This window comes from Bidens hawaiensis, unplaced genomic scaffold (assembly GCF_021521415.1).
Source record: "Bidens hawaiensis isolate Kalapana, Puna unplaced genomic scaffold, B.hawaiensis_p1.1 tig00018781_1, whole genome shotgun sequence".
NCBI lineage: Eukaryota > Viridiplantae > Streptophyta > Magnoliopsida > Asterales > Asteraceae > Bidens > Bidens hawaiensis.
The window spans coordinates 358,590-382,977 of NW_027492853.1; the positions used below are offsets into that span (position 1 = coordinate 358,590).

Sequence of the window (24,388 nt, forward strand, 5' to 3'; positions counted from 1 at the left end):
TAGATTTCTCAATATAATGAGATTGTGTCATGGTTCTACCATTGTTACTCCTTTTAATCCTTAAACCAAGGATCACATATGCCTCCCCCATATCCTTTATTTGAAAATTAGAAACAGTAATTTCTTATTACCCAATGAAGACATGCTATGAAAATCACACAAGTCTAAATGAATGAGTTAATTCACATGCATATCAAAAACCGATATTAAATTCATCTTAGACATATACTTCATTCTTAAATAAGTCATGACATAACCTAGCATGTCACAATATATAAACAAAATCTAGCATGTTTAAAATGATAATGACATACAAACAAATTCAATAGCAAACGGGACATTTATATTAAGTTTAAACATTCAATTACACAAATATCCAAATCCAAAAGATTTCATGTTGAGATAAGATAAACTTATTCGACTCAATAACCTGTTTAAACTCAAAATTATTTAAAATAAACCAGACAAGAGATTTTTTCTAATCTCTAAAACATACAACACATAGTCTAAACCAAATGTTTTCCAAAAGTAAATACAAGTCTAACTTTTACATTTCCCATCCTAAGTACAAATCCTTCTTCAAGTGGTTTAATTCTTGAAACCATTACATATCCTTGCATACATGACTCGTATCACCCGAGTCTACCCACCATGCAAGCATGTCATCTTGTACCTAATAGGAATAAGAAATAAATCACAAATAATTCTTCACTGTTTTAAACCAGATATACAATACCCCACAGAACTATATTTGACGGTTACTTTATGTATTACATGTTTATATATATACGTATATGTATAATGTGAATATGAGATCATCAATAATATTGTATACAAATTCTCTCTGAATTCTCTAATTCATTTTACGTTATCAGCACCTTGCTCTACCAAATTGTTCATATGTAAATCTCTTCCTGGAAATACATATGGATGAACACCACCGCCTGTTGTTGTTAATACTAAATTATCAGATTTGCCCCTTCAAGATTTGGTCCACAAAACCTTTGTCCAATCATGGATTGGAAATTGCATCCAACAAAACTACATAACCCAAATGATTTCTTGGGTATACAAATGCCTCTCGCATCTCGAACCAATTCATTAATTTACAACCAGAATCGAGAAGGGTGTCACGCATCATCGGTCACCATATCAGTTTATCTCCCTCAAATCTGCCAGTTATCATTTTGATGTCTCAAACCGTTTCAAATAATGGGAGAAGAATGCGGTAGTTATCACATAATTATTTCAAACCTAAGAGATTATCGTTTCGAAAATCATCCGTTGATCCTACTCACAAAACTCGTAACACTCGTGGCGGCAATCGAGATTTAAATAATCAGAGCAAACGATCATCGAATACCGTCTACGATCGTTCGAAATCCACAGATAAGTTTACAACTCTGTTATTTTTATTTTCTGTATTTAACAAATCATCTTTCCGGTGAAACTAAAATCAACCACGAAACTGCCATCTACAAATTAGATAACCGCCGCCCCAAGAAGAAAATGTTTTCGGGTAGTTTAATTTTGACCAAATCTCTTATTGTTTAAGATTAATTTAATCAATATCTTTAAATGTAAATAAGAAGATTTCACCGGAAGTTGACTTGGCAAATTTGATTGTTTTTAAATTAAATTAAAAAATTTATCTGCTCCACATGAAATATTTGAAACGAACTTAAAAAGAAAAATGCATCTTACTTGATATGACAGTTGTGTTACTCCTAGATACTTGTGATTTACATGTGTATGCACTTGTAAGATATGATAGTAGTACTAGACTAAGAGTATCACCATATTTACCTAGAAGTTTGTGGTAAATGCCCCATTATACGGAGCATTATAGTTTAACATTGCTATTTAACTAGCAGTCATTAGGTTTTACGTTGCTTTTTGCCTAACTAATAAGAGCTATTGTTGGCTCTCAGATAAGCATTGAATATCATGTAGTTATGTTCACGCAACGACGGTTTTGCTAAATCATTAAATAATTGTAGTGAATATCTAAATTGCTTATCATCAAATACGAGCATCTCCTACATGTTGCATGTCACTGCACTAATCAAATAATATCCAACTGCTAATCACAAATACTCTTCATTATAACTAATCTCCAGAAGAGAATCATTTAGATATGATAGTATTCCCAACATTAGGGGGATAAGAATGAAAAACCTGGTAATATATGATATAATATGAAATGCATCACAAATATTAAATTTAGATCCCGGAAGAGATCAATATGAATCTGAAGTCAAATATGTCATGCATTCGTAAAGAGTAACTAATGAGTTACTAAATGCAAAACATAAACATAGTGAGAAAGTCACATATACCAGTTATCACATTCATTTGCTCGATTTGAAGTAATCCAAAAAAGATTACAATACAAAAAAAATGTGGAAAACAAATTGGTTCCAAAGATAATTTCACGAAAATCAAATGAGCAAAATTATGCAGTTGGTGTAACTTTAGAAGAAGTTACATGTGAAAACATATAAGAGGTTATTGATATAATACCTTGTTGGGTAAATGTCCCATAAGAGACTACTATAAATCTAGAAGAAAGGGTAAACCCCTGAAGAGGTAACTGCTTAAAGGAGACTAATACAATTTATCACGTTTCCAGAAGAAACACCGGTATAGAATCGATATGAGATCTCTACAAATTAGTACAATATGGAACCGAAGTTAAACACGTGTATAATGAAATATTTTCACATGCTATAGCCACAGATGTAATCGAAGAGAAATATTACGAAACTAAAACTCTATAAGAGTACAAAGACATAGATGATTGCCAAAAGTGGCAAGATGCCTAAAAGGCTGAATTGAATATGACATGTAACACGTTTTCGAACCAGTAGTTCAAACACCCATAGACGTCGAACCAGTAGGTTATAAATGGGTGTCCTTAAGATAAAAAGGAACGGAAAGATTGAGATTTTGTGATGTATGACACGACTTGTAATATAATGGTTGTTTTCCCAAATCCCAGTAGTTGATCATGAGGAAACGTATTCCCCTGCAGTGGATGCGATAACCATTAGATGTTTTAATCGACCTCGCAATCTCAGAAGACTTCAGAAGTTATGGATGTTATCACCGTATTGTTGTACGAAACAATTGAACATTACATTTATATGAATATCCCTGAATGGATAAAAATGCCTGAAGCAATAGAATGACTTTAATATTCTAAATATCAAAATATTTCTCTTAAAAGTTCATGTAATTGCAGGTCGAACTATTTAAGAGAAAATCTTGATACAGAATAACTTGACGCAACTAAATTAATCCTCGACCAGCAGTTAGAGTATATGTGTAATTGCATATTTGTTCGTTAATCAAAGTACATCCAGAAGATGTTAACATATTTTATACGAGAAATCTTGATTTACTAAGCACACTCGTTATTGGTTGATCGCTATATATACATATGGATCCTTACCGTCCCCAAGAAGAGGGCGAAGATGTACTTGGTCCAAAAGTACCATGGTTAAACGCGATTAATGCCCTAATCTATCTATAGATACCACGATATTACATTGATTTCTCAATATATGTATAGTGAAATATATTTTTAATTCAGCATGTTGTACTCTTTTTCCCTTCACTAAGTTTTTCCTATTTGGTTTTCTTAGTAAGGTTTTTAAAGAGGCAACATAACTGATCCAGTAGCATGAGTTAATCATATAGGTCCTGAAGTACCGATTTAACATCATCCTAAAGCATGTTTATTATTTAAAATACGTGATGTACATTTTTTTTCCATTAGATATGGTTTTGTCCCACCGGGTTTTCCTAGCAAGGTTTTTAACGAGGCAACATCATTATTAAGTGTATTAAAATAATATGTTAATATCTTTAAGGACTCAAAACATGGATTTGTTCCATAAAGAAAATGCAAAGTCCCGTGTTATGTTTATGCAGGATATCCATCAGACTTGCACTGAGTTCGACTACAATTCAAATACATTTTCACTCATGAAGGTTAATGATCCAACACTTACAAGAGGCATGCGGTTTAGACCAAATTATGAAGAACCCAAAGGATATACAAAGACAGTATAAATTGCATAGTTTCGATTGGAGACGACTACAACAAAATCAAGTCAAGCAACAACGATATAAGATTAATTTCTAAAGACTTAGAGATAATGTTCAATTGAGGGGGAGAAATACACACGCTGTACTCTTTTTCCTTAACTAAGTTTTGTCTCACTGGGTTTTCTTAGTAAGGTTTTAACGAGGCAGCTGGTAGCATAACTAATCCCGCAGTATTAGTTAATATCGGTCTAGAAGAATCGAGCCAACATTATCCAGTAGTATAATGTTGATAGTGTATAATAATGTATATCTGAGGGAGAGTGTTATAAACCAGATATACAATACCCTACATAACTATATTTGACGGTTACTTTATGTATTACATGTTTATATATATATACGTATATGTATAATGCGAATATGAGAAATATTGTATACAAATTCTCTCTGAATTCTCTGATTCATTTTATTCACTAAATTATTTTTAATACCATTAGACTTTTCAAGTCCAATAACAAACCCAACGATCGAGTTTCGTTTATTTCACACCCCAAAGGGTTTTTCAAACTTGTATACTTCCAATGAGTTAATTATTATCCGGGTCTTGACCCATTAACCCTGTGTGTGTACCATCGGACAAATATATTGATAATAGTTTTATTTCATTCAAATTGTAAAATAAATTTTGTCTCTTGGAATCAAATTCAATTTTGTGCTTTACAAAATTTTGCATGTCCCAAATAAATAATTGAATCAACTATAAAACTGATAAGCTTTGTAATAAGGCAAGCTGGACATGCTAAAACATAATTCCATGTTTACATATTCCAAATTAGTCTTAAAAATTCTCTTTTTCGAAGCACAACGTCCAAAAACCACTCCAAAAATATATGAAAGAGTTACTGGTGGAGATCTCATCACTATTCAAAATCACCTTTTGAAATTTCAACTACATGGATACAAGATTTCCACATGAAACAATTTCAAATCTATCTTTTATAAATCTACAAATCACACCGTTTAATATATTATAATCTAATTTCAATGGATATATCCCAAATTTATAATTCAATCTCCCTTTCAAATCATTTTCATTCAATTTAATTCATCCGAATCAAATTGCTTCGGAATAACTTGACTAATCCGAATGAATATCAAATCGAAACAATTCATAGATACTTAAGTCATCTGAATGAAAATCAGAATCTTTGCATGAAGCATGCTTATAGTTTAATAAATTTTCAAACTAATATGAAATTTATTTCCAAACTAACATCAAATATAAGACATATTAATATAAATATAATATGGCATGTTAATTTATTCAATCAAATTAATCGACATCCTTGTATTCACCCATATTAGTTTATGGCCACAACTCACAAGCAATTAATGCACTCTAATACACTTATATACAGATGATGAATACATTTTAATGCACTTTTTGTTTCTCATTCTAACTTATATAATCGATTAATTCTTTCATCCCCAAGATGTGTTTTTCAAAAACTCAAGGGCATTGCTATCTTCTTCTTCTTCTTTTTTTTTTTTATGATATCTGAACATGAATATTATCACAAAACTAATGTGTTTTCATCATCGTTCATATAAAAAGTAGACATCCAATTGTATGAAAATTGATTCCTTAATCAGATCATACTAATCAAAATCACTATATGTGAAATTACGGTCTCAAGAACAACTTATATTGACATCAAAAGTCTTATTCTTGATATTCATCTTAATCTAACAATCTATTAATCACCAATTTACGAAATAGGGTGTCACCATAATTAAGTCGAACCAGACATATGACTAGAACCAAAAATTGATTTATAATAACCAAATCAAACCCTAATAGGTTTATCTTTATTGTATAATTGCGTACCTGGATATGAATTCGATCATTGATGCAAACCTGTAACATTGATTTCAATCTTGGTTTCTTGAACAATTGCCTGGATTAATCTCTGAATCGTGAATCACTTTCAGATAAACCTATTTGCGGGTTACACGCAATGATTTATCGGATAAGACAGAGATTTCCGCACATGGAATTGATTTGTTATTGCTCTATGAAGAATCAGAGAAGAACCCAGTAACCGTTATCTGTTTGATCGATCGAGATCTATCAATCCCATGGGATTATATCATCAGTTTGTTTGAACTAAATAACCCATAAGAGCCCAAATCAATAATTAGGAGCTCACTTTACATTATACTTAAGCCCAAATATAAATAAAAAGCCCAAATAACATTTTAGAATTAAATCGAGCCCGTACTCCCGCGTCACCTAACTCGTTTAATCTCTAACGTTATTTCCTCGATCGACAAGTTAATCCAATAACACTAAACTAACCAACATATCATAACATCAAGATTCACGAGTCTTCAAACCAAAATAAAAAACCTGCTCCATGCTCTCTTACAATTATGTTGAAACCATTTGCAACCAGCCACGAGGCACCGATCCCGCGCCAACGACCGTTGCCCATCTGAAACCACAGCCACCACTGCTAGGTTAACAAGGATGATTAGTTCAGATCTATCGATGCAGCTAACCACTCGGAGAATCGTAATGATTCCAACGTCCGTCTCGTGCTCACCGTTGAATAGAACGATGACCGAAAACACGTTTCCCTTTGACATTGACGTCATTACCAAGTCATCGTTTGCTTCCACCGTTTTGTTGCATGACAGGGGAGTGTTGGGGAAAAACGACCACCTAGCCACGAACGGTAAACAAAAATTGCCGAATTAATCTTCGTTTGGCTAAACTTTTTCCCCATCCGAATGAACCAATGAGGATGCAAACAAATAGGGTAATTTAAAAGTAAATATGACACAAAAATTTTAGCTTGAAAAACCTCTCAAGACGAGAGTAAAAACCACAAGACTACTAGAGTCGCTTCAAATTCAGTATCATCAATAATGAGCAAAAACATCATATGCTTGTTGTGTCAACAGAAAAGGTACACAAAAAACCTCACAATTCCTTTTCAGGTATGTATGTGTGTCGGCTGAATGCATCACAAAATTCACCGCAAACAAAAACCCTTTATAGGCTTTTGTTTCTTGAAGCCCACACCAAACCAAAGCTCAATCACGTGGGCCAAATATCCATCCAAAACCAAAACACATTTGATTTTTATGTGCATACGGGAACTTAAAAAAAAAACAGAATATATTTTTTTTTCTTTTTCTTTTTATATTACTAAATAATAATAATAGTAATAACCCATGTAGGATAATATTTGTTGGACTTTTTTATGGGCAAAAATACCCCAACAGGAAAACGTTCAAGACTTTAGAGGTTGTGAACGAAGAAATTATTGTGAATAAATTCTTTTGTTGGTAGTGTGTTATTCCTTTTTATTTTTATTTTTATTTTTTTATATATAGTTTATTTCAAAGGCTTGAATTTAATAATTAAATATTGGATAATTTATTAATTTATTATATGTAAAGAAAATTTTGTGTTGGTGTTTTATTCGTTTATTATTGCATAGTGTGTTTTTATTCATTTACTTTATGATGAGTTTTTGGCCGTATTGTGTTTTGGATTTGAATTTTGGTTATGTGTAAGTGTGTTTTTTTAATGAATGTTGGTCATGTGTAACTAGTTTGAATAAGAAGATAGTGCTTTTATTCATTTATAATATTGGCTATGATATATTATGGATGTTTTTGGTGTTGTGTTTTAGATTTAGATTAAAATCTTATAATTATATATTGATAGATGTTTCCATATATAATATAACACATAAGGTGATTATGCCTCTGGTGGTTATAAAACAGTTAATAAAATAAAACACACTATGGTTTTTAGTAACTTTTAATCTAGACCTTTAAAACATCTCATCCAATGGTCAAAATCTTTTCCTATACAGTACTTCTTGGACACTATGCACTTTTTAGAATAACCTCATTGTGTGTGTGGTTAGTTTAAGAATAAAAATTAACATTTTGGAATACATCAATCAAATGGTACACAATCATGAATAATGTAGAGTTAGGTGTAACTACAAAACGAATTGGCAAAGAATAATACACAAAAGTAATCATAAGATACATGGACCATAAAAAAACATTATCAAAGTTTTAACTGTAGAGGATTCGTTTATTTGGCTTAAAGAGATATCTAGATCGATAGGTCGAGTCAAAAGCATCCGCAAGAAGACGAAAATGCAGTATAGCAAATATAATGACGGGAGTGCCGGCCAGAGTTGTAACCGTGATTGGCATCCATTCAAGTTTTTTATTGTAAAGTACAAAAAAACTTGCACTGAATGCAATCATCATGGTAACAATGGAGAGAAAGAGTGTTACAAGACCATTCACTAGTTTTTTTGGTAACAATTCTAAGAAATCGTGTTCAGCATAACGTGATGTGAGGATGGATAAGAAAATAAGGACTGAGGTTGATGAGGATATTAAGGAAATTGCATCTGAGATCACAAAAATAATGAGGGGTGGTTCTTTGCGGAAAAAAGGAATACCCGTGTTTTGGTTGTATCCCCCAGGAAGTGCAAAAGCTGCTGCAAATACAATGGTGGCTATGAGAGTTGCAACTACCATACACTGAGATGAAGTATGTACCATCCAGTTCTCACCCTTTCGTACTAACTTTGCATGCTTCTTGGTGAATAACTCTTATGGTGTTTGATCATCTCCATTCTTCCTTTGTCTATAGTCAGGTGGGATCATTTGCTCTACCTCCTGCAACATACATCAAGTCATTCTGAAAGAACCTAAACCATTTTATCCAATTTCCCGTATACTTTGGATCAAAACATGATATTTACTTGTGTTGTTTGGGTGAAGCTGAAAGTTTTTATGAATTAATCTGGTAAAGTGATGTGTATATTTTCATGATAATTGTTTCTACTACCTTTTCTTTGTTAATGAAACATTTTCTTACTAGTTTAGCCTTTAGTCTTGTGTGTGTAACATCCGACTTTCTAAATAATAAAAGGAATATTGGATTTTAATAATCTCATATTTTTGCAGTTGGCCGATAATAATACAATTTTTGAAAATAGTTGTCACTGGTCACATCTTTCACACTAATTGTTTTCATTGGACCTCCGTTAAAAAAACTGATATTTTAGAGCTTTTGATCGAAATGAGGATGCGAGTCGATTGATGTAAAAGTTACCTCGGAATAAGGTTCCAAACAACGAAATGGTGCTTCAATTCGGGTGATCAAACTTCCAATTAACAAAATTAAGTCGTTTGGAGTACCGTATAGAGGTAAGTTTTACATCTATCAATTTGTACAATCTTTCTAATCAAAAGCTCTAAAACATCAGTTTTTGAATTTTGAAATAAACTTAACCGAGGAAGTTTTTTTTAACAGAGGTCCATGAAAACAACTTGTATAAAAGATGGAACCGGTGACAACTATTTTATAAGATGAGATTATTCTTGGCCACTGCAAAAAAAATGGGATTGTTAAAATACAATTTGCTATAATAATAGAAAGAATTTATTATCATCTTGTGCACTATTTATTATCAATTAATAAATTTTTGTTTTAGGTTTGTTAAATAAAATATGGACTTGATTGAATCAAGACGGACCTCAAAAATATAATGGGATGCCCATAGACAAAGAGTATTACAACACTCTAAACCCCTTCTAAAACCCTTAACACCCACCTTCCATCATATTTTCCTACATCTCACAAATACACACTCCACCCTCCATTCCCCTTTCAAATCGGATCTAAGAGTAGAGATTTAGGAATTGATTGGTCCTCGATACTATCGAAAGAAATAAGAACAAATCAAGAATTAACTCGGTTCAAGATCAAACCTTAAATCAGTATGTTGTACACAAAAGTTCTGTTAAATGTGTATGTGATGCTCTGAAAGATTCAATAACAGTAAATCGATGTTCAAGGAATACTAAAGTCAAAAACTTTTGTATAGAAAGGAAATGATTAGATTAAAGTTGGTCTAATATGGTCCGGTTCGAGTAGAAGTATAAATAACCTATTCTGGTTGTTATTTGAGACGGAATCAGATGAATTTGGGTATTATAAAGCACCTGCCCACAAGTTGCATAAAAAGGAGAATCCAATCAACACATGGGAAATATTTGGCGGTTCTAGCTCATTGTTAGTGTTTTAATATCATGTTTTGGTTCTAGCTCATTGTTAGTGTTTTAATATCATGTTTTTGCCAGTTATTAAAAAAAAACACGTGTGAAATAAGTAGAAGTTAGGGATGCGGTTGGGCTTAGTACGTTGACAAACGCAAAGTGGGTGTAGGCTGGCAATGCAAGCCAAGCCCAAGTGGATGTGGCCCAATCAAATTTTGAAAGGTAGAAGTCTGGGTTGCGATACAACCCACTTGCGAATTATGAGTCCGAATGTGGTGTGGATCCAATAAAGGATGCGAACAATATGGTCCAAGCCCGGATGCGAGTACAACATGGTGTATGGGTCAGTTGTGACTAAATCAAGCCCAAATGTCCTAAAACTTAGAATCTGTTAATGAAGTAAATTAACTTAGTTGGCTTGGCTAATATCCGTTAGCACAGTTTAGTCAGTTTAACAGATTCATTATTTTCGTTTAGGTTAGGATTTAATAATACTTAGTTAGCTTGGGTTAAATATGTTAAGCCCAATATAATTTCCTGATAGCTAGGTTAGCTGATCCAGTCAAGTATAAAAAGATGATTAGCCTAGTTAATTAATACTTGTGTGCTAAAATAGTTGGTCTTGCTCAACTCAAATGGGGATCACTGTTAACTCAGTACTCCATAGATACAGGTGAGTTTCTAGCCTCCTCCCCCCCCTTCAAAAAAATTAAAATAAAAAAATACTCATCTGTTTTAGGGTTGTGTGCATACGCGCAAGTAAAGTAATATTTACATTATATTATAATTGTGTATTGTAAGAGTGCGTTCGTATGTGTTTACTTGTATGACTACATGTAAAATTGATAGAGTTGTTAGAGAGGCAAGAATGGTAAGAATTAGGCTGGCATACCGCATACCCATAGAATTATTAGAGTTGCAAACCCTTATAATATATGTATAAAAAACGGGGAGCAAGCCATGGAAATACTTGTGAAAAGCTTAGAGTAACAGACCCTTATAATATTTGTGAAAGAATTATTGAACAAGCCCTCTAATACTTGTGAAAATATAGAATGTAGTGTAACATCCCGAAATTTTTAAAAATGATATTTAATATATTATTTAGTTATGATGAAAAAGTTTACTTGAGTTAGTAGACAAAATAATAAAATAATAAAGATGGATAGTTAAGTAGGCTTTGAAGATGGAATTAAATATGGACTAAAGAGGAAAGATGAGTCTAAGGTCCATGGGCTTAAGGGAGTATAAATACCCCTTAAACCCTAATTTTTTCCATTTCCATCCATCTCTACACCATAGGATAGCCTACACCTTCAAAAACACACACTTCTTCAATTCCCGGGCCCACAAAGACACGACGAGTCCCGGAGATCTAACCGTCGGCTCGGTCTCAAATTTTAACTGAGTGTTCATGACATATAAATGAAGATTTCCACCTATCAGATATTCTATTAGAGGTCGGGAAGTTCGGGTTTTATCAGAATAACCCTAACAGTAAAAATGGAGTTTTTTCGGGCAACTGTAGCGGCGGCAGTAGGCGGTGCTAGTAGATCTCGGCGAGACGGTTCCATGGTCGCTTGAATAACTCAATTTCGAGTTCATTTGATATGGTTTCGGTCTATTCGAGTGATTTCGATCATAAACCTCAAAGGTATGTTTTCTTTAAAAAGGTTTACTTTTCGTGTACGGATTTGCATGAAAATTGGTAGGATGATAGAATGGGCCACGATTATTGATAAAGTAATGAACTTGCGAGTAAACGGGTTAGTTGGTTCGTTTCGGGTAAAACAAGTAGTGTTCGGTTTGTGAAAAGGACGGGTAAACGAAGTCGAATTTACATGAAACTTGGTGGGATAGTAATAGGATCTTATTATGTGAGAAAATGTAAACTTAAACATGAACAAGTTGCTTGGAACGAAAAAGGGTTATATGTGCACATATGTTTGGACACATATGATGATACGTATAAGTGTGTGTATCCGTATAAGTATGTATGCGTATAAGTGTATCCGATGTATAAGTGTATACGATGTATAAGTCTAAGCAGTGCATAAGTAGAATAGACTGTATAAGTATGTATATAACATATATGTATGTAACGTGTATGTATGTAGTGTGTATGTATATAAACGTATATGTATGCATGCACCGTGTATGTATATAAACGTATATGTATATATGTAGCGTGTATGTATATAAAGGTATATGTATGCATGTACCGTGTATATATATATAAACGTATATGTATGTATGGACGTATATGTATGTGGGCGTATATGTATGTATGCCTCTATATGTATATATAAAACGTATATGTAAGACTTACGCGCTAGACGACTTATACGTTGGATGACTTACACGCCAATAAGGACTTACACGTTAAAATCATTTTCCAAATAAACGAAAGATTAACAATGTATATGTACGTAAGCGATAGATATGGACTTATATGATATATGAAGATAAGTAATTAATTAATAAGAAAAGGTAACGTTTATAAAACGGGAAGTATAATATAATTAGGAGTAGCTAAGTGATGCTTGTATATTGATACACAATTAGCCGTGCACAGCTCAAGAAGGGCATAACCGTAAATTCAGAAAAGAATCGCTTACAGGTGAGTTTCTAGCCCCATTTCCTTGTTATGTTTTCGGGGGTTGTGTGCATACTCGATATGATTAGTTAATACACTTACCTGAAGTGGTAAGTGTATGATATGTGAATATGTAAGGTATGTGATTATGTTATGAATGTTGTATGTATGACATGTAAATGTGTTATTAATAACCTATGAATGATTTAGGAAGTACACAACTACAAAAGTAATAAAATGAATGTATGATGGTATGGTTGCATAGAAGGAAGGGTACCGGACCCTAATAATATCCGAGGAAGGAGGGAAACCGGACCCAAAAAAATCTGAGGTTGGAGGGTACCAGACCCTATTAATATTCGAGGAAGGAGGGTACCGGACCCTAATAATATCCGAGGAATGAGGGAAACCAGACACTAATAATATGCGAGGATGGAGGGTAACGGACCCTAACAATATCCGAGGTATGTAGGGAGACATGCTCTTTATAATGTAAGGTTAATTATGAATGCATTGTGTATGTTAAAGAAAGGAAGTATGAAAGAATGAAAGTATGTATATGGAAGAATGATGAACATGATAAGTATGTAATGTGTATTTTGGGCACGTATATGTGTATGTAAAGTAAGTTATCTGATTAACTAGAAGTCACTCAGTGTAGCTGACTTTTAGTATGCACGCAGGTGAATAGATTGAAGTAGTTAGCTTGAGGGAGACATATGATAGGAACTGAAGCGGCTGGCATCTGGAGATTTGTCATGATTTTTTAATAAGATATTTTATGTCATGTTTTATAAGACAAGTTATGAATGGTTGAAGTTTTATTATTTCGCGAAAGTTTTTAATTAACTTTGATTTTTAGAACTATGTTTATGAATAAATCCAACACCAATGTAGGGCACCGGGAACGGGGCCTTACATGTAGAAAGTAAAAAAAATAAAGAAAGAATATAAGTGTGTGTTATGTGTAAAATGGTATCTTCGGATATGAACGTGTGTCTTTGTGTATGAATAACATGTGACTTGTTAAACTAAAATTCATTCAGCATAGCTGACTTTTATTATGCATGCAACCAAATAGGTTGAGAAAGCTAGCTTGGATGCACACATGGCATTGAAAAGAGAATTGGCATATAAAGAAGATTAATTATTATGTTTTTGAAACGTTAAGACAATGATTATGTTATGTTTTGTGAGGAATTAAATGGTTTTTATGTTTAAAGATTGTTTGATTAGAATGTTCCGTGACAATTTTAATTCACTCTGATTATTAGATTGTGTTTTTGAGTAAATCCAACATTACGTAAAGTGTCCGAGTTTGAGGCCTTACAGAGTATACTTGGTAAAAAGTGGCGTGAAGCATATTAGTTTATCCATGGCGTGTAAAACCCATTCAGTAGTATGGTAATTCCATGTGTAGATGTATTTGTTCGCGGAGTTGGAAAAACACACAACTTACGATTACTCATTGTCTATGAAACTTCACTCGAGGTTTGTACATTCTGAATACTAGGCCTCGGTGTTAAGCCAACACTTGGTTAGGTGACAATGCTTGCATGGGTTGAACGATCTCGTAAGTGGTGAAGACAGTGTTATATCAGTGGTGTGTTATTATTTGTCACGCGTTTAGCAAGTTAACCATAAAAGAAAAAAAAAAAGATTAGATTGAAGTTCATATCCAATGATGTATATAAAAAATATACATCATTTTAGAGTCAAATAATCCTCAAATAACCATCTTTTATTATAAACTTTAGTTCAAATAGCTATTTATTATGTTAATTTCTCTTTTTAGGTTTATTCCGGCATCAAAAGAAGAAACGAGCATATACACGAAGAAAAATAAAAAAACAAACTGAACAATTGTGTATCAGAGACCAAAAACACGGGTCGTGCTTGATGCATTACGCTCATGTGGTCATCATTTCACATAAGAGAAATTCAGACGAACTAAACACGGGCGGTGTGGTTTCTCCAAGATCCCGTTGTCGTGCTCAAAACACGGGTCGTGCTCCCCTTACCACGCTCCTGTACTCAGACCCCGCATGCACCTTATGACACGCATTAGTTACGCATGCAAAATGATCCACAAGGCCATGCCCCATGATACACGGGTCGTGTCTGATGCATCTATTAACCTAGAAATGCTGTGCATTTCTCATTGCTTGGAAGAGAGCTTGGACGGTTTCTTACATAAAAATACATCCGTTACTTTCAATTTGAAGATCATTAGAGGTGTTTGAAGGTTTGGAAGTGACCATCGTCATCTTAGAAGGGAAAATACATCAAAATTTGTGGTTTGATTGCTATAGTTCAATCATGTATCTCCCTTCTTCATCTTCTAAGATATTTGTTGTCATGCCCATTATGATGACTGTGTTGATTTATGATTTAGTTTTTCTAAGTAATGGTTATTTTATAATTATCTTTCTATGAAATATGTTTTATTATTTTAATACACTCATTCAAGGTTGATGATTAATATCTTAAAAAAAACTTTTATAATCATTCATGAACTTTTCATGTTAGACTAGTATTGGTAAAATGAAAACCTTAATATTTTATCCAAATTATATTTTCTTGTATGAATCTTGAAAAGATGCAATAATTGCTATGATATCTAGTTTTGGTAATTCTAAAATATGATTGTAATTACGATTGATTAGGTTTCCATAGTAGTTAGAGAAATTATATGTTAAAAAAATTTACAAATGATGTGCTTGAAATTACAAATCTTTATTGCATTTGTGAATTTTCAGGTTTTCTTGATGATTTCTTCCAAGTTGAAGCAATTTGGAGAAGATATTGTTGAAGAGTGAAGAAATTGTGCAAGTCAGGAAGCCACCATGACTGTTGTCAAGCTAACCACGATCGTGGCTTTTGAAAACAAGCCACCTCGGGCGTGGATGTAACATCCTAAATATTAAAATAAATAATAATAAAGGATTTATTGTTATAAGTGTTATTATTTTAGTAATTATATGAAATATGGTGTTGGGCTTAGAAAGAATATGGACTTGGAATGTTGAATATGAACAAAATGGGTGTTATGAGCCTAGTGTATATAAACCCTTAAACCCTAACTTAAACCTCATTCTCCACCCATTTCACCTACACATCCATACACACACTCAAAGCACACACACATCTTGAATCGAATAATTTTGCAAGAACAAGTTCAACACGTTTCAAGAAACAAGAAAGTCGTTCAAGATCTAGGCCGATTAGAGGTACGTTTTAAGTTATAAGCTCGTTCATTAAAGTTTGGCTCGTTTATGACTTCTAGATCTAGATAAAACGGGGTTTATAAACCAAGATAAGGATTGAAACTTGAACCTAACCAAGTTAGATCTTTGGTTTATAATAATAATAGTATAGGTTGTTTGGTAGTAAGATAATGATAATAATACTAGATTAACAAGATTAAATGGAAAGGAATGGAGATGTAAATTGCTAAAGAATATATAATCAAACTAAATGAATATTTAAAACATCAAGGCAAGTTGGTTGGGTGGGTAAATCATTGAGCTGTGAGGTTGGAGACCCGAGATCGAATCCTAGTTCACGAAAAAAAATCACTTTTTTGCAAGAAGTTTAGTATGCGAGTTGGGCCTGCAATGAGAATTAGAGAACTCAATGCAAATCATAAAACTCCATGCAAATTAGAGAACTCCATGCAAATAAGATAAGTCAATGCAAATCAGACCCCACATGTACTTTATGACACGGCCGTGCCCCATGAGAGACATGTCATGCTTGATGCTTCTGTTCACCTATAAATAGTATGCATTTTTCATTGCTTGGACGGGTTTCTTACATAAAAAAACGCTACTTTCAATTTGAAGATCAATAGAGGTGTTTGAAGGCTTGGAAGTGACCATCTTCATCTTAGAAGGGAAAATACATCAACATTTATGGTTTGATTGTCACAGTTTAATCATGTGTCTAGCATCTTCATCTTTTAAGATATATGTTTTCATGCTCATTATGAGCTAAATTTCATTTGCCATCTTAATCTAAGATGAAACTCAACTCAATTTGATGATTATGTATAAATATGTGATTTAGTTTTTGTGAAGTAATTGTTATTTTATTATTTCCTTTTGATGAAATATGTTTTGTTATCTTAATGCACTCATTCAAGGTTGATGTTAATATCTTTAAAACGTACTTTGATAATCATATATAAATTATTCTTGTTCTTGGAGATTAAAAGTGGTAAAAAAACCTTGACATTTCATCCAAAACATATTTTCATGTATGAATTTTGAAAAGATGTAATACTTGTTATGATCAATCTCTCTAGTTTTGGTAATTTTAAATATGATTGTTAAGTACGATTGATTAGGTTTCTATGCTAGTTAGAGAAATGACAAGTTAAAAGAATGTGCAAATATCAATTATTTTAATCCACCAACGGGGATTATGCATCCTAATCTTTACATACTTCACGAAAATTACTTGCTCACTTAAATTGACAAGTCCTTTAGAATAATTCGCTTAGAAATGAGGGATTATTCTATCTTCTATTCTTAAAGCAAGTTCATCCCATATTCTTATATTAGTTATCAAAAAAGAGTTAAGTACATTCTTGATTAAGATGATACTCTTCATATATTGATATTCTCGTCTAAAGTTTATTTGCTTGCTTTATTTTAATTTATAAAATTAGTTTAAAAACAACCTTTAATGATTATTACTTTCGGTTAATTTAGTTACAGAGATTTATTATTGAAAACACCTTGTACCTTTGGATCGATACTCGGTTCTTCCCAATACTTTTATACATTACCTATTTATGTGTGGTTTAGTCTTAGTAAAAATATTTTTTTGTAAAATTTAAACCCCATCTTGTGGTGGCTTTGTCACGATGTGGTCATAATGGCCCGTAAGAAAACCATAGAACTCTCTGAAAGCCAATGGAGATTGGCGAGCAAGGAAAGTCGATTTGTGCCGATTTATTCAACATGCAAACCGGATATAACAAAAAAAAAACCAAGTCCTTATCTTTGGCAGGTTCCCAAATATTAGTAAGAGCTAATGCATATTCCTTAGCACAACTTAAATAGGCAAGTGATGTACTGATGTTTCATACCCTTTCAATTGAAGCTTAAGAAGGTGTGTCTTAAGCGTGTATTCTCTTGAGGCAGTGTGTAGTGCATAAGCCTAAGCAACCCAGTCCCATAATTCATGGGTAGTTGTTCGTTGAACATGGGCAAAGGATTCCTCAGATAAGCTAGATATAAAAATGATGCCGTCAACATATCCAAAGAAATTGTTTGGGATTAGGAAGGGTTCAATCATAGTCTTCCAATACCCGTAAATGGTAGGTGACAAAGTAAATGCTAATTTATGTGAGTTGTGAGATGCTCGTACGATGTGTGAAAAATGAGTTATCGTGGTCTGTATGTCAGAATAGGAGTTATGTGATAGCTAGTAAAAGGTGATAACTTGTGACTTCTCGATAACTTGGATATGGGCCTATGGCGACAACTTGTGATAACCTAGTAGTAGATATAGCTAAGTTTATGCGATAACTTGTAAACAGAAGCTAACTAGGCTAGTGATAACTTGTAGCTAAAACAATAACTAAGTTGAGCAATAACTGTAGGTCTACAACAACTAATTATAGGCGATATTAAGACAGAGATGAGTACTTTGGAAGTGATAACTAGGATAAATGAGATAAGTATAAGAGAAACCCTAGTTGTGGAGATGGCGCAACCTAGTGTAAAAAAACCTCGAAAAATAAAATGAATGCACCATAATAATGAATCTGGATTAGTGAGCAGAGATCCATGATGTAAATCAAGTTAATGAAGAACAACGACTTGATTCCGATGTTCTGACAATGAATAGCGGCGGCAAGAACCGTATCCAACGATTTAGCGATTTTGACAGGAAAAATTGGTTCATATGAAAATACAAGACCAGTAATTGTGACCGGTTTGTTGATATATTGATAATTTTAATTAAGGTTTTTACAAGGGAATGGATTATATACCTAACCCATATTTACATAAAGCTGCCTCTAATATTTTTCTAATTAGATTATATCTAAAGCAGATATTTACAAGATTTTTGAGCCAAAATGAAATTTATTAGAAATGAAATGGGGAAAAATGCACGAGAGACGAATGTGAGATAAAATCTAAAAACAGAGAACAAGAATGAACATGGCGGTGGCTTTGGTGGGGTCAAACCGCCATGTCTAGGGTTTGAACTAGGGGGGCGAAGGCTAAGGGTTTGTTTGTGTGTGGGGCGGATGAGGTGCTAAAAAGCCTTGAACCGAAGTAAAACTTAATAGAAACCAGAATGGGGAAAAGTGAATGAGAAACGAAGGGGATAAAAACGAACAAAATATGAAAAAATGGAAATGGCAAAAGCGGTGGTGGCAACACGCAACCCTGTCTAAGGTTGAACCAGGCTGGGACAACAGGGATCTTTTTTGTGATACCATGTAAGATGATAAAAGATAGATTGCATTTTATTCAATAGTATATTATAATATCTATTATATAGAAAAACGAAATTCCGTGGGTTTGAAACCAAAACCCTAGATACTATAGGTTCCAATACAATTAATCTTATATATAATCAAATAAAGATGATACATAAAGTTTGAAAGAAAGATGTACCTGGAACCATAATAACTCTCGCTGCATTTGAAAAGCAACACCATAAAAAAACTGAAATCGTTTATGCTTAGCGCTTTTTGAAACCATATGCAACATGTTATTGTGGTTTTTATCTTCGATACGAGTTATTAAATCTTTCGTTGCACCAATCTAATATAACAGTTTATAGATATCTATTTGACGGCGTTTGATCGCTAAGTGAAATATAGTACACCCTTTGTCATCTTGTTCCCATATTAGATCGGGATATAACCGTATGAGCTCAATTATAAAACGTGTGTTACCATTTCTAGTAGCAAGAAAAAGTATTCGTGAAGGGTAGCATATTGTGTTTTTATCTTTTATAGGAGGCCCTCGAATTATGTCATCGATCTCGCTCTGAGGTAGTATAGCAATTGTTCTCCAAATTGATATTAGTAACTGCACAGCCTCACTTACTTTTTCAACTTGCCCAACTTTCAAATGAATCACTCTAAAAACTAGAAATAACAACCAAGAAAAACACCATATCACATATAAAGTAAAATTGACATAAAGCCTCACTATTAGACTATTAGTTATTGATAAATATTGAAAACAAAAAATTACTTATTATGTTCTAAACACCAATATGCTACAAAGATCATTCATTTTACCTATAAAGTGTAACACCCTTCAAGTTTCATAAATAAACGAGAGAAATCAATATGAACCACTAATATATTTTAAAATAATAAAAGTTTAAAAATAAATGAAAATGGTCTAATTCCAACAATAAATGCATTCTCTCTTCAAGTAATACAACTTATAAAACCATTAATTTCTATTTTCAATTAACATAACTAATCAAACTAAAATAATTAAAAATATAAAGAATTTTCATCAATTTTTGTAACTTCTTTTCCTTCCTTGTTGATTTATCCTACAGAAATACAGTTTGTTCATACACTACAATTTCTTTCTCTCCAAAACAATTTTTTTTAACTCAACATATCAATATAATCAACATGTAATTTTCTTCATAGCCATCAATACATAATTGTTCACAATTGTAACAACCTACATTTACTAATAATAAATAAAAGAATCTTGTTTACTTAATGGTGTGTTATTATTTAATTAGGTTAAATAATAATAACAGAGTGTGGGCTTGGGAAATAAAAGATGAATTAATGAATGGTGATGGCCTTAGGTACATGGGATTGGGGGTATTTAAACACCCTTAAACCTTCCTAAAACCCTAAACCCTCATTTCCCCATCTTGTCTCCACACACTCAAAAACACACACAAACACACTCTTTTCATCCCGGATTCAGATCCGAGATAAAGAAGGGAAGATCTCGAGTCCAGCATCATCGAGCTGTACGAAACGCATCTAGATTCACGCGTTGAATCATACCAAAAGCAAGAAAAATGTCCAGATCTGTGTCTATATTCGAACCCAAACCAAAAGAGGTAAGTTTTTAGTTTATAGCTATGTTTAATGTTGGTTTGCCAAACACTTCAGTAGGAAACTGTAGGGTTTAAGAAAAACATAAACGTTATAGTAAACGAGTTGTTTGGAACAATTTGGGACGAACGAGTGATGTTCAGACCGTATGTAAGAGCTAATAGGTGAAGTTTTTAAGACCCATCCAGGGGCTTTGCCCCTTGGACCCCTTACTAGGGGCTCTGCACCTGGAACCTCCTGCCATGGGCGCTATATAACAACTCGGATTTTTCCAACTTATGTTACCCGACCCGCTATTACGTTCGATAAATTTCAACAATAAAATATCGTGTTTATCAAATAATTATTATTTTATTATTAATTCTTATCATATTTATTTAATATTAAAAAGTATATATAAATAACTTTCAAGGATATGCATTTTGTACCCTTATTCATACTTTTACCCCTAAGTGTTTCCATATCTAATCTATAAGAACTAAACTGCAATATCTATTATACTGTAACCCCTTTAACCTAATTACCCATCTATCAGACCCAAATACCCAAACTCGTATACCCGTTTTGATTTCTTGAGGCTTAATTCTCGTCCTATTATTGGAATTGAATTGTGCGAATCATTCCTTAAGCATAAACGACCTTCAACGACCAATCGTAACTGGGAAACAAGACCAATTATAACGCGTATTGCTATATTGGTATAACCGCCCTAAGCCGTTTATGAATATACCTTATTTCGATCATTGTAAATCAATTAAACGCACCAGTACAACCTCATAACCCTCGTCAACTATAGCTCCATAATTAATTGGATTATAACAACCATCTGCATCATGTTCTTGGACTTCTTCTGGCCGACAAGACGACGGGCAATTAAACAGCTAATATGTCATCGTTATAGGATTTTCTGTTGGACAATCTCGAAAGAAGTGACATTTCTATCTTTGTTTTCCTCGTTTGCTCGTGTGCTAAGGTGAGTACCACATTCCCCTATTTTACTCGTTTTCCACGTTTTTGGGACGTATGCGTAAAAATTATATTTCTCATATATACTTATACTTAAAACTGCAACTATTGTCTTATGTGTTAACAACTTATACCTTACTTGTTTATGTGCTTACTTGCTTTGTATGCTTCCACATTCGGAGAGGTCCAACATAATCTCAGTCAAGTATGATCATACGCCAGTCGTTATAGCCTTTGTGCTTCTCGACATCTTAGTTATACTTGCTCATTTGGTTGATTTGTTATACTCATATGACGTGTTGCAGTTGCATATTTTGTTATATATACTATATGTACATTTAAACTGGTGTGTTGCTCACTCAACATGTGTTGTTGACAAAATTCTATTTTATACGCATATGCAGGTTATCGTAGAAATTTAATGCAGGTTGGTGAAGACTTAATGAAGAATTTAAGTTAAAAAGTAATTAATCAAGATCAGCTGTGATATAAACTGTATTGTTGTATGATTATGGATTATGTATATGTTTGTATTTGACTTATTTGATAACTTAATTTAATTAATAGATATTGTCATTCTAATAATGCATGATAGTAACCTTTGAAAAGTTGTAAGCAATCAGTTCGCGCCCCGGTATTTCCGCCGTAGGTTGGGGTGTGACACGCTGCACCCGAATCTCCGTTCGTTAGGGGTTTCACTAACATAGAAATATGCTCTGTTTAAGAGTAGTTATGTGATGTTTATAATTATTAAACAGTTAGTTGTGCGCAACTATTGAGGGGTGTTGCAGTTAACTCCGAGAGAAACATGATCCGTGTGAGTTTCTAACCCCTTTTATTTGTTATGTTTTTCGAGGCTATGTGCATACTCTATGTGATAGGTTAATACACTTCTTATCATTAGTAGGTGTATAATAGGTGATTGTGTATGTATGTTGAAAGGATTGAAGTATATGATTTTATATGTATGAATATATGGAATGTATGTATGGTTGTATGGAAAGAAGGGACCAGACCCTAACAATATTTGAGAGGATAGAGACCAAATCCTTATAATATCAGAGAGGAAGCTTATAATATCTGAGAGGATAAGGACCAGACCCTTATAATATATGAGAGGATAGGACCAGACCCTTATAATATTTGTGAGGTTATCGGGCGAAAAGCTCTTTAAAATTTAGAGATAGTTAAGTATGTAATATTTCAGTTAAAACAAGAAAGTATGAAAGAATGAAAGTATGAAAGAATGAATATGTGTACGTATGTATGAAAGAAAGGTAAATAGGTTAAGTATGCAATATGTATCTTCGGACACGTATATATGTAAGTATTTGAATGTAATGTGTAACATCTCGTTTTCTCGTTTCGGTTAATAAAATAAATATGAGTTATTATGAGTCGGACTAGTGTTGGGTTAAATAGTTATGGGTTATGGACTTGGATTAAAAAGGAAGAAAGAAAAGACCATGGGCTTAAGCCCATGACCCATAATATATAAACCACAATTACTCCTTAATGCATTCATTCACCCATTCCATACACCATCCAAAATACGCACTTAAGCTCTCTCTCTCTCTTATTCCCTCTTTCTCTAAGCCGAAACAAAGAAGAAGAATCGATTCCTGACCTGAGGTAATGATAGTATGATATTGTATGGATCCGAACCCGCAAGATCTAGTCGCGAAACGACGAGCCAACACCCTAAACTGTTAAATTTATGAGATCCGGATGCAATCGGGTATAAACCGATCAAAAGATGAGCTTAAGGGTCACCCTAGCTCAGATCTGGATCGAACGGGACAAAAAAAACGGTGAAAATGGTAAAAAACAATTGAGATCTCGCTTTTCCGGCAAGATCCCGGTTTCCTGCGATGATGGCGTCGGAGATGTGGGTACGAGGTTAAAGGGTGTCAGAGAATGTTTATGAAATTCTCTTACCTAACCCTAGCTCGTTAGCGGATAAATAACGAATTAACAAGCAATTCGTTATGCCCATTCGTTAAGAAGAGATAACGAATTAGAAGCAGTTCGTTAAGCCATTCGTTAAGTAATTCGTTAACGAGGAACTGAAGAATGAACCCCAGTTCGTTATAAAAGCCAGTTCGTTATAAAAGCCAGTACGTTAAAGGCTAGTTCGTTATAAAGGTCCATTCGTTAAGAAATAACGAATGAGTCCATTAGTTAAAGAATTGGATGAAGAACTGGATGACGAACTAAAGTTTGAAAGAATGACAAAAAGGTCCCTAGACTTAGAATAAAATGGATTAATTACAAAGAAGCCCTCGCACTTTATGAGTTAAGCAAATAAAATAATAACTAAGAATTCTATTGAAAAATGTGTTAAAACGGTTAATGAAAATAAAAAATTTTCAAGCAATTTGTTAACGAAAGAATAACGAATTAACATCGATTCGTTATGCTCAATCGTTAAGAAAGAATAACGAATGAGCTTTACTCGTTAATCAATTCGTTATGTCCTTCGCTACGGAGAGATAACGAATGAACCCTCATTCGTTAGAAGGTTTATTCGTTATAAAGGGCCATTCGTTATAAAGGCCAGTTCGTTATAATGGTCAGTTCATTATACAGACCAATTCGTT

At 33.3% G+C, this 24,388-nt stretch overlaps 1 pseudogene; it reads right to left on the reverse strand.

Moving 5' to 3' along the window:
* Positions 1–8,154: 8,154 nt before the first annotated feature.
* LOC143557045 (uncharacterized) overlaps positions 8,155–24,388 on the reverse strand; it is a 32,206-nt pseudogene continuing 15,972 nt past the window's right edge.